Raw genomic sequence first — 13,162 nt, 5'->3', positions numbered from 1 at the left:
GAAGGCCCTAATCATTATCCATAGCCAGAGCCAACGAGGGGCACTCTGCCCTGATACTGGGGTGGGTATCACACAGGCAGCACAAGGCCCTACCATGGCAGGGAGCCACTAGAGACAGGACGTGGTGGGGCTGCGGCCTCGGACCCAGCCAGTGAGAGAGAGCTGGTACTCATCCCTTTCCAGCCGCTGAATTCTAGGTCAAGGTGGCAGGATCCCTCCTTAAAGAAGCTGAGGGAACTCGTTAACTGCAGCAAGCTGCTGGGGGAAGGCTGCAGGGAAAGATTCTCCTGGGAGAAGGGATTCCTGTACCGGGACTGTGCTGCCCCAGGGGAAGTGGAATGGTGGGGGATCAGGAGGCGGCTTATAGGGCCCCCAGAAGTACCACCCCAGGCTACTGTATCTGGCCCACTATGTCCTTCTCTCTCGCGACACCAGGAAATCCAGCGCACCAGGCAGAGGCTGCTACAGAACTTTTAGTGGCCTAGAGTCTTTCATGCTGTCTAGCAGTACTGCAGCTCCTGTGACCCCTACCAGAGGGTGGGGAAGACAACGGGAACGCACCTTTGAGACCCCCTGCCCCTCATAAAGGAGCTTTTTCAGAAGGTGGCCATGGACACAGTGGGGCCCCTCAGCAAGGCAATTTGAATGGAGGAAAAAATACATTCTGGTGGTGGTACATTTTTGCTACTTGCTATCCCCAGGCAGACATTGACCATTTTCAGCAGAGTGGGGTTCCCCAAAGTAGGTCCTTACAGACCACGGCTCCCATTTCATATCAACCCTGCTCTGGTACTTGTGGGAGAAGGGTGGGCTGGTGGAGAGATTCAATGGGCCTCTAAAGATGATGAAGACCTTTATGAGCCAGCACCTGCAGGCTTGGAACAAGTATTTACCCCACCTGCTGTTTGTGTACCAGACAGTGCCCCAGGAATCTATAGGGTTCTCGCCTTTTGAGTTGCTGTATGGGAGAGTGAGGGAACCCCTGGACTTGAAGAGGGACAAATGAGAGGGGAAGGCCTCCCCCAATGTAGAAGCAGTGGTGGAGTATGTACTGACTTTCCAGGAAAAGCTTGCTGACCTCATGGGGTTGGCCAGGGAGAATCTAGCCAATACCCAAGGGAAGCAGAAGGTCACCGCTCAGTGCATACCCACTCCTATGCCATTGGAGACCAGGTGATGGTTCTCAGTCCCATTATAAAGAACAAACTGCCTGGGATGGGCCCTTTAAAGTAATAAAGCAGCAGAATAAGGTGCATGCTGTGATGGAATTGTCTAACAGGGCTCACAGCCACCAGGTATACCATGTCAACATGATGATGCCTTACTTTGACAGGGAGAATTTGGTACTGGCCAGTGGGAGGAGTAGGGAGATGATCCCCTGGTGGATCTATTCCTCGAGACAGGGGCTGGCCCTTCACTGGTATCAATTCCCCTTGCTGACCGGTTAACCCCTACCCAGCAGACAGAAATCAGAGAGGTGCTGTGTTCCTACCAACAGCTGGCCTGGGAGGAGGCAGGAGCTCACCTTCCTATAAGATACTCCCCGTTCTGAGTCATGGGCAAAACAGCCCAGGACTGAGAGGTCAAGGACATGCTGGGTTTAGGGGTCCTCCAGCCCTTGGGCCTCTCCCATGGTGTTGAGTCCCAAGAACGAGAGCCGAGGGATAGCTCAGTGGTTTGAGCATTGGCCTGCTAAACCCAGGGTTGTGAGCTCAATCGTTGAGGGGGCCACTTGGGGATCTAGGACAAAATCAGTACTTGGACCTGCTAGTGAAGGCAGGGGGCTGGACTCCATGACCTTTTGGGGTCTTTTCCAGTTCTAGGAGATAGGATATCTCCATAGTTTATTAAGAAGGATGGGTCAATCTGGTTTTGGGTGGACTACCAGAAAAGGACAGTTACCTGTTCCGTCACTGGCGTTCTTCGAGATGTGTCTCTCCAGTGTATTCCACTATAGGTGTGCATGCTTGCACTGGTGCCGGAAGTTTTTCCCTTAGCAGTACCCCTACTGGGGGAGCACCGCTGCGATCCCTGGAGTGGCGTCTATATCGCACCATAAAGGGGGGTGCATGCTCCCCCCAACTCTCAGTTCCTTCTTGCCAGACAATTCTGACAGAGGGGAAGGGGGGCGGGACATGGAATACACCTGAGCAACACATCTCGAAGAACACCAGTTACGGAACAAGTAACTGTCCTTTCTTCTTTGAGTGATTGCTCATGTGTATTCCACTGTAGGTGACTCCAAGTTATAGCTGACAGAGGTGAGTAGGAGTTTTAAGGGTTACCCGGGCAGAGTACCGCCCTCCCAAACCCTGCGTCATCCCATGCTTTGGAGACAATCGCATAATGCGAGGAGGTGGTGTGGACAGAGGACCACGTAGCAGCCCTACATGTGTCCTGAATCGGGACATGAGCCCTATAGGCCGCTGACGAGGCCTGAACTCTTGTTGAATGAGCCTTCACAATAGGCGGTGGGGGAAACCCCTGCTAGGTCATAACAGATGCAAATACACCAGGTGATCCAGCGGGAGAGCCGCTGGGTGGAGACCGGATGCCCCTTCATGTGCTCAGCCGATGCAATGAACAGCTGGGAGGACTTCCTAAATGGCCTGGTTCTGTCTAGGTAGAAGGCCATCGCCCTGCTGACATCTAACGTGCGCAAGCGGCGTTCCTCATTGGAGGAATGGGGCTTAGGGCAGAGGACCGGGAGGAAAATATCCTAATCCATCTGAAAAGCCAAGACTACCTTCGGCAAAAAGGTGGGATGAGGGCACAGCTGAACCTTGTCCTTATGGAAGACCGTATACGGTGGCTCAGAGGTCAGGGCTCCAAGACCCAGCGGGCTGAGGTGATAGCCACTAAGAACGCCACTTTCTATAAGTGGGACCACAAACATGTGGCTAAAGGCTCGAAAGGCAGCCCTGTGAGGTGGGAGAGCACTAGGTTCAGATCCCAGGGCGGGACCGGGGGTCTGGCGTAAGGGAATGCCCCATCTAATCCTTTTAGAAACCGGGATGTCATGTGATGTGAAAACACCGAGTGACCCTGCACCAGGAGGTGGAAAGCCGAAATGGCCACCAGGTGCACCCTGATCGAGGAGGGCACCAGGCCTTGGGTCCTAAGGGACAGGAGGTAATTGAGGACGAGCCGGATAGATGCGGAAGAGGGAGAGGAGCCCCTATCCCTCACCCATCTGGAGAACCAATAGCAGCAGGACCTGGTCTCTCATCCTCAGAACATCTCCCTTCCTCCTCATTCAACCACAGAACAGCCACGCTGTCACGTGATGCGCAGTCACATTGGGGTGGAAGAGATGACCTTCCTCCTGGGAGAGGAGGTCCGGGCAAAGCAGCAGCCTGCAGTAAGATTCCGTCCCAATGTTGACGGGCCCAGTCCGGGGCTATGAGGATAACCCATGCCCCGTCTGACTTCACCTTCTGTAGGACCCTGCCTATCAGGGGGAAGGGCAGGAAGGTGTAGAAGAGGGGCCCCGACCATTGGATCAGGAACACGTCCGATATCACACCCTCTCCCTTTCCTGCCCTGGAGCAGAATCATGGACAGAGGTGATTCTGGGCAGTGGTGAACAGGTCTACCTGGGGAGTGCCCCACCCTAAGAAGAGGCACCAGGCCACTTCCCTGTGCAGGGACCACTCGTGCTGTTGGGAGAAAACCCTGCTCAGGTGGTCCGCAAGCGTGTTGCTCTTGCCGGGCAGGTAAAAAGGCCGCAGGAGGATGTCGTGGGCTATACAGAACTCCCACAGGAGCTAGGCTTCCCAGCACAAGGCCGGGGAACGCGTGCCCCCTTGCCTGTTGACATAATACATGGCGGTTGTATTGTCCGTGAGGACTCTGACCACCTTCCCCTCTATGTGCTGGCGGAAGGTCACGCACGCCGGGGCCCGGCCTTGAGCTCTCTGACATTTATGTGCAGGGATAGTTCCTCAAGTGACCACGTCTTAAGTCTTGAATCCCCCCCACATGGGCTCCCCATTCCAGGTCCGAGGCATCCGACACCATATCAAGTGTGAGAGGGGGCTTTCAGAAGGGAATACCCTGAAGCATGGTGCTCAGGAGGGACAACCATTGTAGGTCTGCCACCACCGTTGGTGGTACCGTATTGACGTTGTCCAGGCCGACCCTGGCCTGGGAGGAGCGGGAGGCCAACCAGAGCCTGGTATGTCGCACCTCAGAGGTGCATGCTGCCATATGGCCTAGGATTTGAAGGCACACTCATGCCACAGTTAGCGGGAAGGCCGTGACCGAGGTGATGAGAGCTTTGAGCGTCTCGAATCTGTCCATGGGAAGGAGGCCATGGCCACGCGGGAGTCCAACAACACCCCTATGAAGTGTATATGCTGAACTGGGACTAACGTGGATTTCCCCTTGTTTACCACAAGGCCTAGAGCTGCGCAGGTGTTTAGCAGGAAGTTCATCTGCTCCTGTACCTGAGACCAAGACTTGCCCGTGAGCAACCAGTCATTGAGATAGGGGAAGATCTGCAGCCCTTTCCTCCTGAGGTGGGCCGCCACCACCTCCATACACTTTGTAAAGACCCTAGGGGCTGTAGAAAGGCCGAAGGGGACGACCATAAACTGGTAGTGGTCCTGATCCACCAGGAAACGGAGGAAGCGCCTACAACCCTCGAAAATATGGATGTGAAAATATGCATCGTGGAAGTCCAGAGCTGTGAACCAATCTCCCCGGTCTAGGGATGGAACAACAGAGGATAGGGACACCATGCGGAATTTGCAACGAACCAGGAACTGGTTGAGATTCCGCAGATCGAGGATGGGGCGGAGCCTGCCCTTCGCCTTCAAGATGAGGAAATACCGGGAATAAAATCCCTTGCCCTGGAATTCCTGAGGTACCGTCTCCACAGCTCCCAGGGAGAGGAGGCACGCTACCTCCCCCCTAGAAGGAGGGCATGCTCCGGGTCCCCGGCCAGCTCCCGGGACGGAGGATGACAGGGAGGGGGCGAAACGAACTGCAACCTGTACCCCTGGGAGATGGTGGTGAGGACCCATCAGTCCGACATTATACGGTACCATTGTGGCCAGAAGGCAGATAAATGGTTGGCAAAATTCAACTTTATTAATGGGGGGGTTCCCTGGCAACAGGCCCGGTGACCCCCCGGAATGAGACAAAAACACCTCTTCCCTGGCCTCTTGCCCTTCGAGGGGCCAGGACGTGGGGCCGAACGGGATTGGCGGTGGAATCTACGCCTCTGCTCCCTCTGTCTTTTAGACGGGAACTCGTATCTTTTCAAGCCGGGGGAGCTGAGGTTTGAGGCCTGAGCTTGTCCTTGGGGGCGGGAGGGACATACAGGCCTAGCGTATGCAGGGTGGTGCGGGAATCCTTCATCCCATGCAGACGCGTGTCCGTCTGGTCTGCGAACAGGGCCCTCCCATCGACCGGCAGATCCTGCATGATGGACTGGGACTCCACGGACAGCCCCGACAGCAAGAGCCACACCACCCTTCACATGGAGATGGCCGAAGCCATTGAACGAGCAGTTGTGTCCACTGCATCGGAAGCCGCCTGGAGAGCTGCTTTGGCCACTGACAACCCCTCGTCGACCAAGGCCCGGAACTCCTTCTTGACCTTGTCCTGAAGGAGGGGTTCAAACTTTGGGAGGGACCCCCACAGATTAAAATCATAGTGGCTCAGTAGCGCCTGGTGGTTAGCTACTCTGAACTGGAAACTTGCTGAGGAATAAAACTTTTTTCCAAAGGTGTCAAGTCTCCTAGCATCCTTGTCCTTGGGGGTGGGCGCGGGCTGGCCAGGTCTCTCACGGAGGTGAATGGACTCTACCAGCAGAGAGTTCAGGGCCGGGTAGGTGTAAGGGTATTCGTACCCCTTTGTGGCCACAAAATACTTCCTCTCTGCCTTCTTAGAAATGGGCCCCAGGGAGGCCGGGGTCTGCCAAAGGCCAGTGGAAATAGTGGCCACCCCTTGGTGCAGAGGAAGGACCACACGGCCTGGTGCAGAGGTCAGGACATTGAATAAGTGTCCGAGGGCTGCATCTCCTCGGCCTGGAGCTGGAGGTTCGACACCACCCTTCTAAGCAGCTCCTGGTGAGCCTTAAAGTCCTCCTGAGAGATGGGAGGGGGCACCGCAATGGACTCGTCCGGCGCCGAGGAGGCAGCTGGCACCGTGCCTTCAATGTCCAACGGCACCGTTGGGTCGAACTCCGGACCCGGGCCCGGTGGTTCGGTGCCTGCAGTCTGGTCATGGTGCCAAAGCGTAGACTGCGAGTGGGCCTGAGAGGGCCCGGCCACAGAGTGGGGTCTCGGCGATGCGGGTGCCTGGGGCCACGGTGCCCACTGGCACCATTGTCCTTGCCAGGGCACCCCCGCCACAGAGATTTGTGGGGGCCCAGCAGAGCCGCTTGCTCCTGTGGTGCGGAGCGGCCCAGAGAGGGGCGGCTGGGTGCCGACGCCAAGATCATTGATGAGCACATGGTACCATACGATTGGCTGGAACGGTCCCAGCCATGACGTCTCCTGCCCTGAGATTTCGACCTCGATGATGAGGAGAGGTAAAGCTCCGAGGTGCTGTCCCTCAACTCCCGTCGGTGACCATGGCTACAACGCCGCGGTGCGGGGGACGCCTGGGATGCACTCCGAGCGCGGCGTCTATCACGGTGGGCACTGGAGTAAGAGTGCTGGTGCCGTCAGCGTCGAGACCTGTTCCTCTCACTCTGGCTAGAAGAGGAATGGCGTAACCTCTTATCCCGGCGCCTACAGTCCCTGCAACAGGAGGAGTTAGACTCACTCCCAGAAGATCCGGGGTGGAAGTGTGTCACGGGCTTCAGGCAGGGCCTTCAACCTGGGAAGGCACCTCGGTCTCCGATGCCTCCGGGGAGGGCTGATGTGCGCCCAAGGGCGGCTTCCCTCAGGACCAGGGATCCGAGTGAGGTGGCGCTCCAGGCACCAGTAGGGCTAGGATGTTGCGCATGGCCTGGGCTGCCTCTGGTGTCGAAGGCATCCTCACTTCAGGAGAGGCTCGCGCTCCGCTCAGCCCGAGTCGGAGGTCTAGTTCCCGACGGGGATTGTGGGCTACCTAACTCGGGTCTGGACTCACCCCTTTCCTTATTTCGGCGCCGCTGAGTCTTCCCTTGCTTCTTAGCCGGGGAGCGGTGCCGACTGGTAGATGGTGCCTTACTGCACACCGAAGACGCAGTGCCCGGCGGCCGGTCGACGCGTCGGTGCAGGGGCCAGTGCCGACTCCGTAAGAAGGGTCTTACGGAGTCGGATCTCACGTTCTCGCTTCGTCCGAAGCTTGAACCAAACGGCAGATCTTACAACGCTCACTAACGTGAGCCTCACCCAGACAGCGAGGACACGGGGAGCATGATCAGTTCTGGGAATAGAATTGCAACAAGAGTCGCACGACTTGAAGCCTGGGCCACAGGGCATGCCCTGAGCCAGGCTAAGAACTAGAGAAACTGTTCACTCACGAATGGGATACCAGTAAGGTTATAAGCGCTGCAGCCAAGGCTGGAGCAGAAGTTCCGACTACCTTCACTGGCAGCAAGAAGGAACTGAGGGTGGGGGGAGCATGCAGCCCCGTGTGGCACGATACACAGGTGCCACTCCAGGAGTCGCAGCGGTGCTCCCCCAATACGGGTACTGCTAAGGGAAAAACTTCCGGCACCAGTGCTCGGGGCGAGCACACACACCTATAGTGGAATACACACGAGCAATCACTCGAAGAACAACTTAATGCCATCACCAAGTTCGATGCAAACCCCATGCCTAGGCCTGATGAGCTCCTAGATACACAGGAGGAGCTTGTTATCTCACTACTAGGGAATCTCACCCAGGGCTACTGGCAAGTGACTTTGGATCCAGCTGCCAACCTGAAATCTGCTTTTATCACCTGGCTGCGGCTATATGAGTTTTTGGACCTACTTTTTGGCCTAAAGGGGGCATCTGCAACCTTCCAGTGCATGGTTTACCAGTTACTCAAGGAGATGGAGAATTTTGCCCTGATGTATATTGATATTTGTTTTTAGCCAGACGTGTCCCAAGTTAAACAAGTGCTGGACCAGCTCCAGGATGCAGGACTGACTATAAAAGCTAGGATGTGCAAGGTGGGGATGGTAGAGGTATCATACCTGGGCCACAAGCTGGGGAGCAGCTGCCTAAAGCCAGAGGTGGCCAAGCTGGAGGTGATCAGAGATTGGCCTGCTTCCCCCATTAAGGAACAGGTCCAGACCCTTACTGGGAGGATGGGGTACTACTAGAGAATCATGCCTCATGTGCACTCCATAACCACCCCCATCACTGTCATATACCAATACTGTAAGTACCAGTTTCCCTGTGTACTGCACCAATATTTCAGTAGCAGGAATTGTGTGAGATTGTTGCTGAGGCCCTCGGAGCAGGTGAGGCTGCCCAGCAGTCTGCACCTATGCTATGGCAGTGCCCTTCATAACCTGCCACCCAGGAGGGGGCTGTGACCAGATGACACCCTTTCCCCAGGAAGCAGGATAAAGACAAGGAGGAGCAACACGTGTGGCAGAGGCAGTCTACTTTGGGGGACTGGAAGAATAGTCCAAGCCATGTGGCCCAGGCTTCCAGAAAGTCACTGACTTCTGAGATAGCAAACTCTGTTCTATGCTGTGTTCCTGTCAACTAATAAACCTTCTGTTCTACATGCTAGCTGAGAGTCACAGCTGACTGCAGGAGCTGGGGTGCAGGGCCCTCTGGCTTCACCAGGAGTCCCGCCCAGGCGAATGCACTGCAGGAAGCAAAGGGGAGGAGGGGGATGTTGAATGCTCCGAGGTCAGACCCAGGACGGTCAAAGCTGTGTAAGCTTCTTGCCCTGGTGATAATATGCTCAGAGTGGCAGCACAATATACCACAATCCTGACTGGCTTTGTATGGAGTAGTTCCAGAGCATTGGCCCGGTGACTCCGTGACAGAGACTAGTGAACATTTTGGACTTGCGTTTCTCCTTATGCTGTCCTGACTGCATTGACTTAATTGTATTATTTAGTTTGTGAAAGAATCAGGCCCTCAAGCTAGCAAAGAGCCAATATGTTTGTCCTTTTAATAGTTGTTTTGTATACAAAAGCTACTGCTAAGCATGGAATTATGGCATCTTTCACACAAAAATGGCAACTGAAGAGATAGTTCTGCTGTAACTTTCTTATGACACCTATTTCAAGAGTGATCTGTATATTAATTTGTATCTATGATAGAAAAGAACTATGTGTAAGTTGCTTTTTTCTAGCATTGTGTTTCATAATAAAAGCTAATTAAGAAGTATCTTTGTACATTCCCAGCTCTTTAGTAGTCACTTCACCATGAGCAAAGATGAAGTCTGCAGCTGTCACTGGACACAAGAAATAAAAATCATGATTACAAATTTAAGGCTGTTACAAAAAACAACTTGAGTCTCATTTCCCCATCTGCACTCCTACAGATGTTTGTTAATGCCAACATCATTACAAAATGAGGGTTACTTACCTGTTCTTAGAAATGGCTCTGCACATCCCGCCTACGGTGCGGTGCCCTGCACCTTCTTCTGGCAGAGGCAGCTTGAGCACTTCTATGGCCTCACCCTCTCACTTATGTTCTGAGGGCCAGGCTACAAAGGGGGCAGAGTACCCTTATCCCATCAGTTTCTTCCACTGCAAATCCAGAGACACAGAACAAGCAATACTCTCCCACAGGGGAAGGCAGGTGGGAAGTAGGAATAGGCAGAGCCCTCTTGAAGAGTAATCTACATTTCTTCTTTGAGTGGTTCTGCATATTCCCACTTATGGAACACTAATAAGCTGTTCTAAAAACTCACCTGAAAGTAGAAACAGAGTCCTAGATACTGGAGCACCACCTTGCCAGAGCCTAGTGTTTAGTGAAGGTATGCACTGAAATCCACGTTGCAACTCTGATGGCTAAAGACAGGAAAAGGAAGTAGCCTCTCATCGAATGTGTATGAATCACAGCAAGTACAGGAACTTTTGCTAGCGTGTAACATTCAGCAACACAGAGTTTAATTCATTGTAGAACAGTCTGGGGGGAGGGGCGGAGAGACGGGAACCATATAACCCAAGTCATTTTTAATCAATTCAACTGTTTATCTTATGCTAACAAAAACTTAGGTGGACAGAACTGAGGCAAGAGCCTTTCTGGGATCCAATTTATGGAAGATTCCCTTTTATTAGAGTGCAGTTTGGGGTGGTGGGGGGGGAGGGGCGGCACGATCTCAGACACCACCTCAAGAAAGAATCTGGGACCGGCTCTTAGAACTACACTGTGCTTGTGAATGGGAAATGAGCCATATGTGCACTTAACTCATTCTCCTGTCTGCTGACAGCAATAACGAAGGCCATTCTGAGAGAAAAAACATACACTCGGACAGGGGTTTGAAGGGAGATTTCATCAACATAGCCAAAACTAAGTTAAGGTCCCAAGGCAGGCATGGGCTCTCTTAACTGAACCATGAACAAACAAGTCTACCATCTACAAGCATGTAATACACAACTGGCTGCCAAGTAAACACTTAATGATCAGTTAGATAATCCCTGATTCTTCAAGTGAAATAAATAGTTCAGAACACAAGGAATGGAAGCTGATACAGGCAATAAGAACTTCTCTTCATCCATGCCTGAAAGCGGACCACTTCAGCTGGTAAGTTTCTAGTGGACTACTTTCTAGAGTGAACAAGTATGTCTTGCATAGATGAGGTACATGACCTCTTCAAGAGCAGACAAAGCCAAGTCTGGTCACCCACACTGTCAGGCAGAGATGTGGGTCCAGATGAAAGCTTCTGCCCTCCTGCTGTGACAACATATCTGGAGACCACCAGACAGTTGCAGGAGATGCTGGTGTGGCCAAGCCCGGACAATGAGACTCATCCTTGCTCTGGCCTGGTGTCTCTTCCGCACTAAAGTGTACACATCAGCTCCTTCCCCCAACCCAGAAGGAAGGCATCTGACTCAAACTGACTGTCCCTGCCTTCTCTAGAACAGAAGAGGCAACACTTCTTGTTGGACTTGTTGTGAACAGATCCACATCTGGTTGACCCCAGTTGGAAAACATAGCCTGAACCAACTGATCCTTTAGGGACCATGAATGATGTGTCTGAAGTCACTGTCCAGGATGGGAATGGGGATTGAATAGTACCTCACTGAGTACATTCATTCTGACTAACCACCAGTCTAGAGCAGCTATGATATTCTGAGGCATGGTGATCAAATGAAGACTGTCCCCGCTTGGCCTGTAGAACTGGTATATCTATTTTGCAGACAGGCAAAGTCATGTAGGTAGGGCTGCCATGAGACTCAAAGAATTTTACTCTCTGAGTGGGACATCACTGAATCTTTAATAGGTAATGGCGCCTTTTGAAAAATCTTCTGGCAGGAAAGCTCTCCCCTCAACTGAGTCCAATACAGTGCCAATGAAGGGAATCCTTTGTGCAGGACACACAAGATTGACTTTGGCTCCTCCTCATCTGCCCAAAGATCTGTAGAGATTGGTTGTAGACACACTATGGCTTAACAGCACACGAGCCTTCAGTAGCCAGTCTACACAGAGGTACACAAAAATACCCTGATTCTTCAGGTGAGTCACTACCACAGAGACAAACATCGTAAAAACACTGGGAACTGTGGAGAGGCAGAGTGGGAGCACCTTGGACTGAAATGGTATCCAGCCACCACAAATGGAAGGTACTTGTGATGATTTTGGTAAATCGATATATGAAAATACATGTTCTTTAGATTAGCAGTTCTCAAACTAGGGTCCTCAGAGACTACACGGGTTGCATTTCTCCCCCCACAACCCAGACAGGTGATGCTTCCTGCCCAAACCAACTCCACCCTGACTCACCTCAGTGGGCCACCCAGCCTGTCTGGGTTAGGGCTGGGGTGCAACCAAAAAGTGCAGCATCGCTGCAGAAGAGAGATCTACCCCTGCCTCACACCCAATGTCTCAATAAACGGCAGCAGCTTGTTAAGGAGACACACCATTGCTATGCCCTGCTACATCAGCACTTCAGGGAGGAGGGCCTAGCATGAGAGAAGGCAACCTTCTGATCACCAAGGTGTTGCAGAACCTGACCTTAGCTGTGCTTCCAGTTTCTTGCTCGCAGTGCTAGGTCCGAGTCCCCATGGGGACTGGGTAACAGGAGGACAGGAGAGCAGCGCTTGATGCCTTACAGCACAGCTCCAATTTGGGATTGTTTCAGTTAAGAGAGCCTGGCACATGGGGCCTAACCCAAAGGCCTTTCTCCTTCCGCGCTCTGCTTCCTCCCTGAGCAGTGTGCACATCAGGCAGATGAGGGTTACACACTGCACAGCTAGCCCCATTCTTGCTCAACCTGAACAGAGAAGGGATTATGGTGGCTAGAGTCAATGTATGGAACCCAATCTTCTGAATATGCTTGAATAAGTCCTGTAAGTCTAATATATGCTGAGCAACACACCCCATTGCACAAGAAAATAGGAGTAAAAATCCTGACCCTACAAGTATTCAGGCACTGCCCCGACTGGTCGTATCAGAAGCAATTTTTCCACTTCTGAATCGCTTCATGAGAATGGTCCCTGAAGAGGGAAGGGTAGGGGAAACTAGGGGAAAGTAATCTTTCAAGTTGTATAGCACAGCTCCTTTCAATGATCTCTAGGACCCATTGATCATAGGTAATCTGCCTCTATGTGCTGATGAAGTAGGCTAGCCTGTTTCCAAATAAAAGCATGCATCAGTCCTGGCTGACCAGTTCTTGATTCCAGCTCATCTTGTTGCCTCACAAAGAGGATGCTGATGATGAAGCAGGTTGTTTAGGTTTAGACCTGGGTTTAAAATGCCATACTGACTCAGACTGCACGTAGGACTGCCTCTAATACTAGTAGGTAGAAGAGGGCCTCCTTACAGATGGAATTAAACATGAAGAACGAGCAGTCAATCTTCAGTTTTTCCCCAACAACTCATCTGTCTTTTCGTTAAAAGTCCCTCCCCTTCAAAGGGGAGATCCTCTAACATAAAGCTAGTGTCCACAATTAAGGATGAGGAATGGAGCCATACGTGCCTCCTAACTATCATAGTATATGCTAACACAAAAGTGTAAAAGGAGGCCCTCAGGGAATGCTTAGCTACCTTTTGACCATCTACTAAAATGGCACTAGCCAACTTTCTTCTGTCTAGCAAGTCTT

The sequence above is a fragment of the Chrysemys picta genome, chromosome 5 (assembly GCF_011386835.1).
Source record: "Chrysemys picta bellii isolate R12L10 chromosome 5, ASM1138683v2, whole genome shotgun sequence".
NCBI lineage: Eukaryota > Metazoa > Chordata > Testudines > Emydidae > Chrysemys > Chrysemys picta.
The sequence above is the reverse complement of the archived record's forward strand: the minus strand, read 5'-3'. Positions refer to the sequence as shown.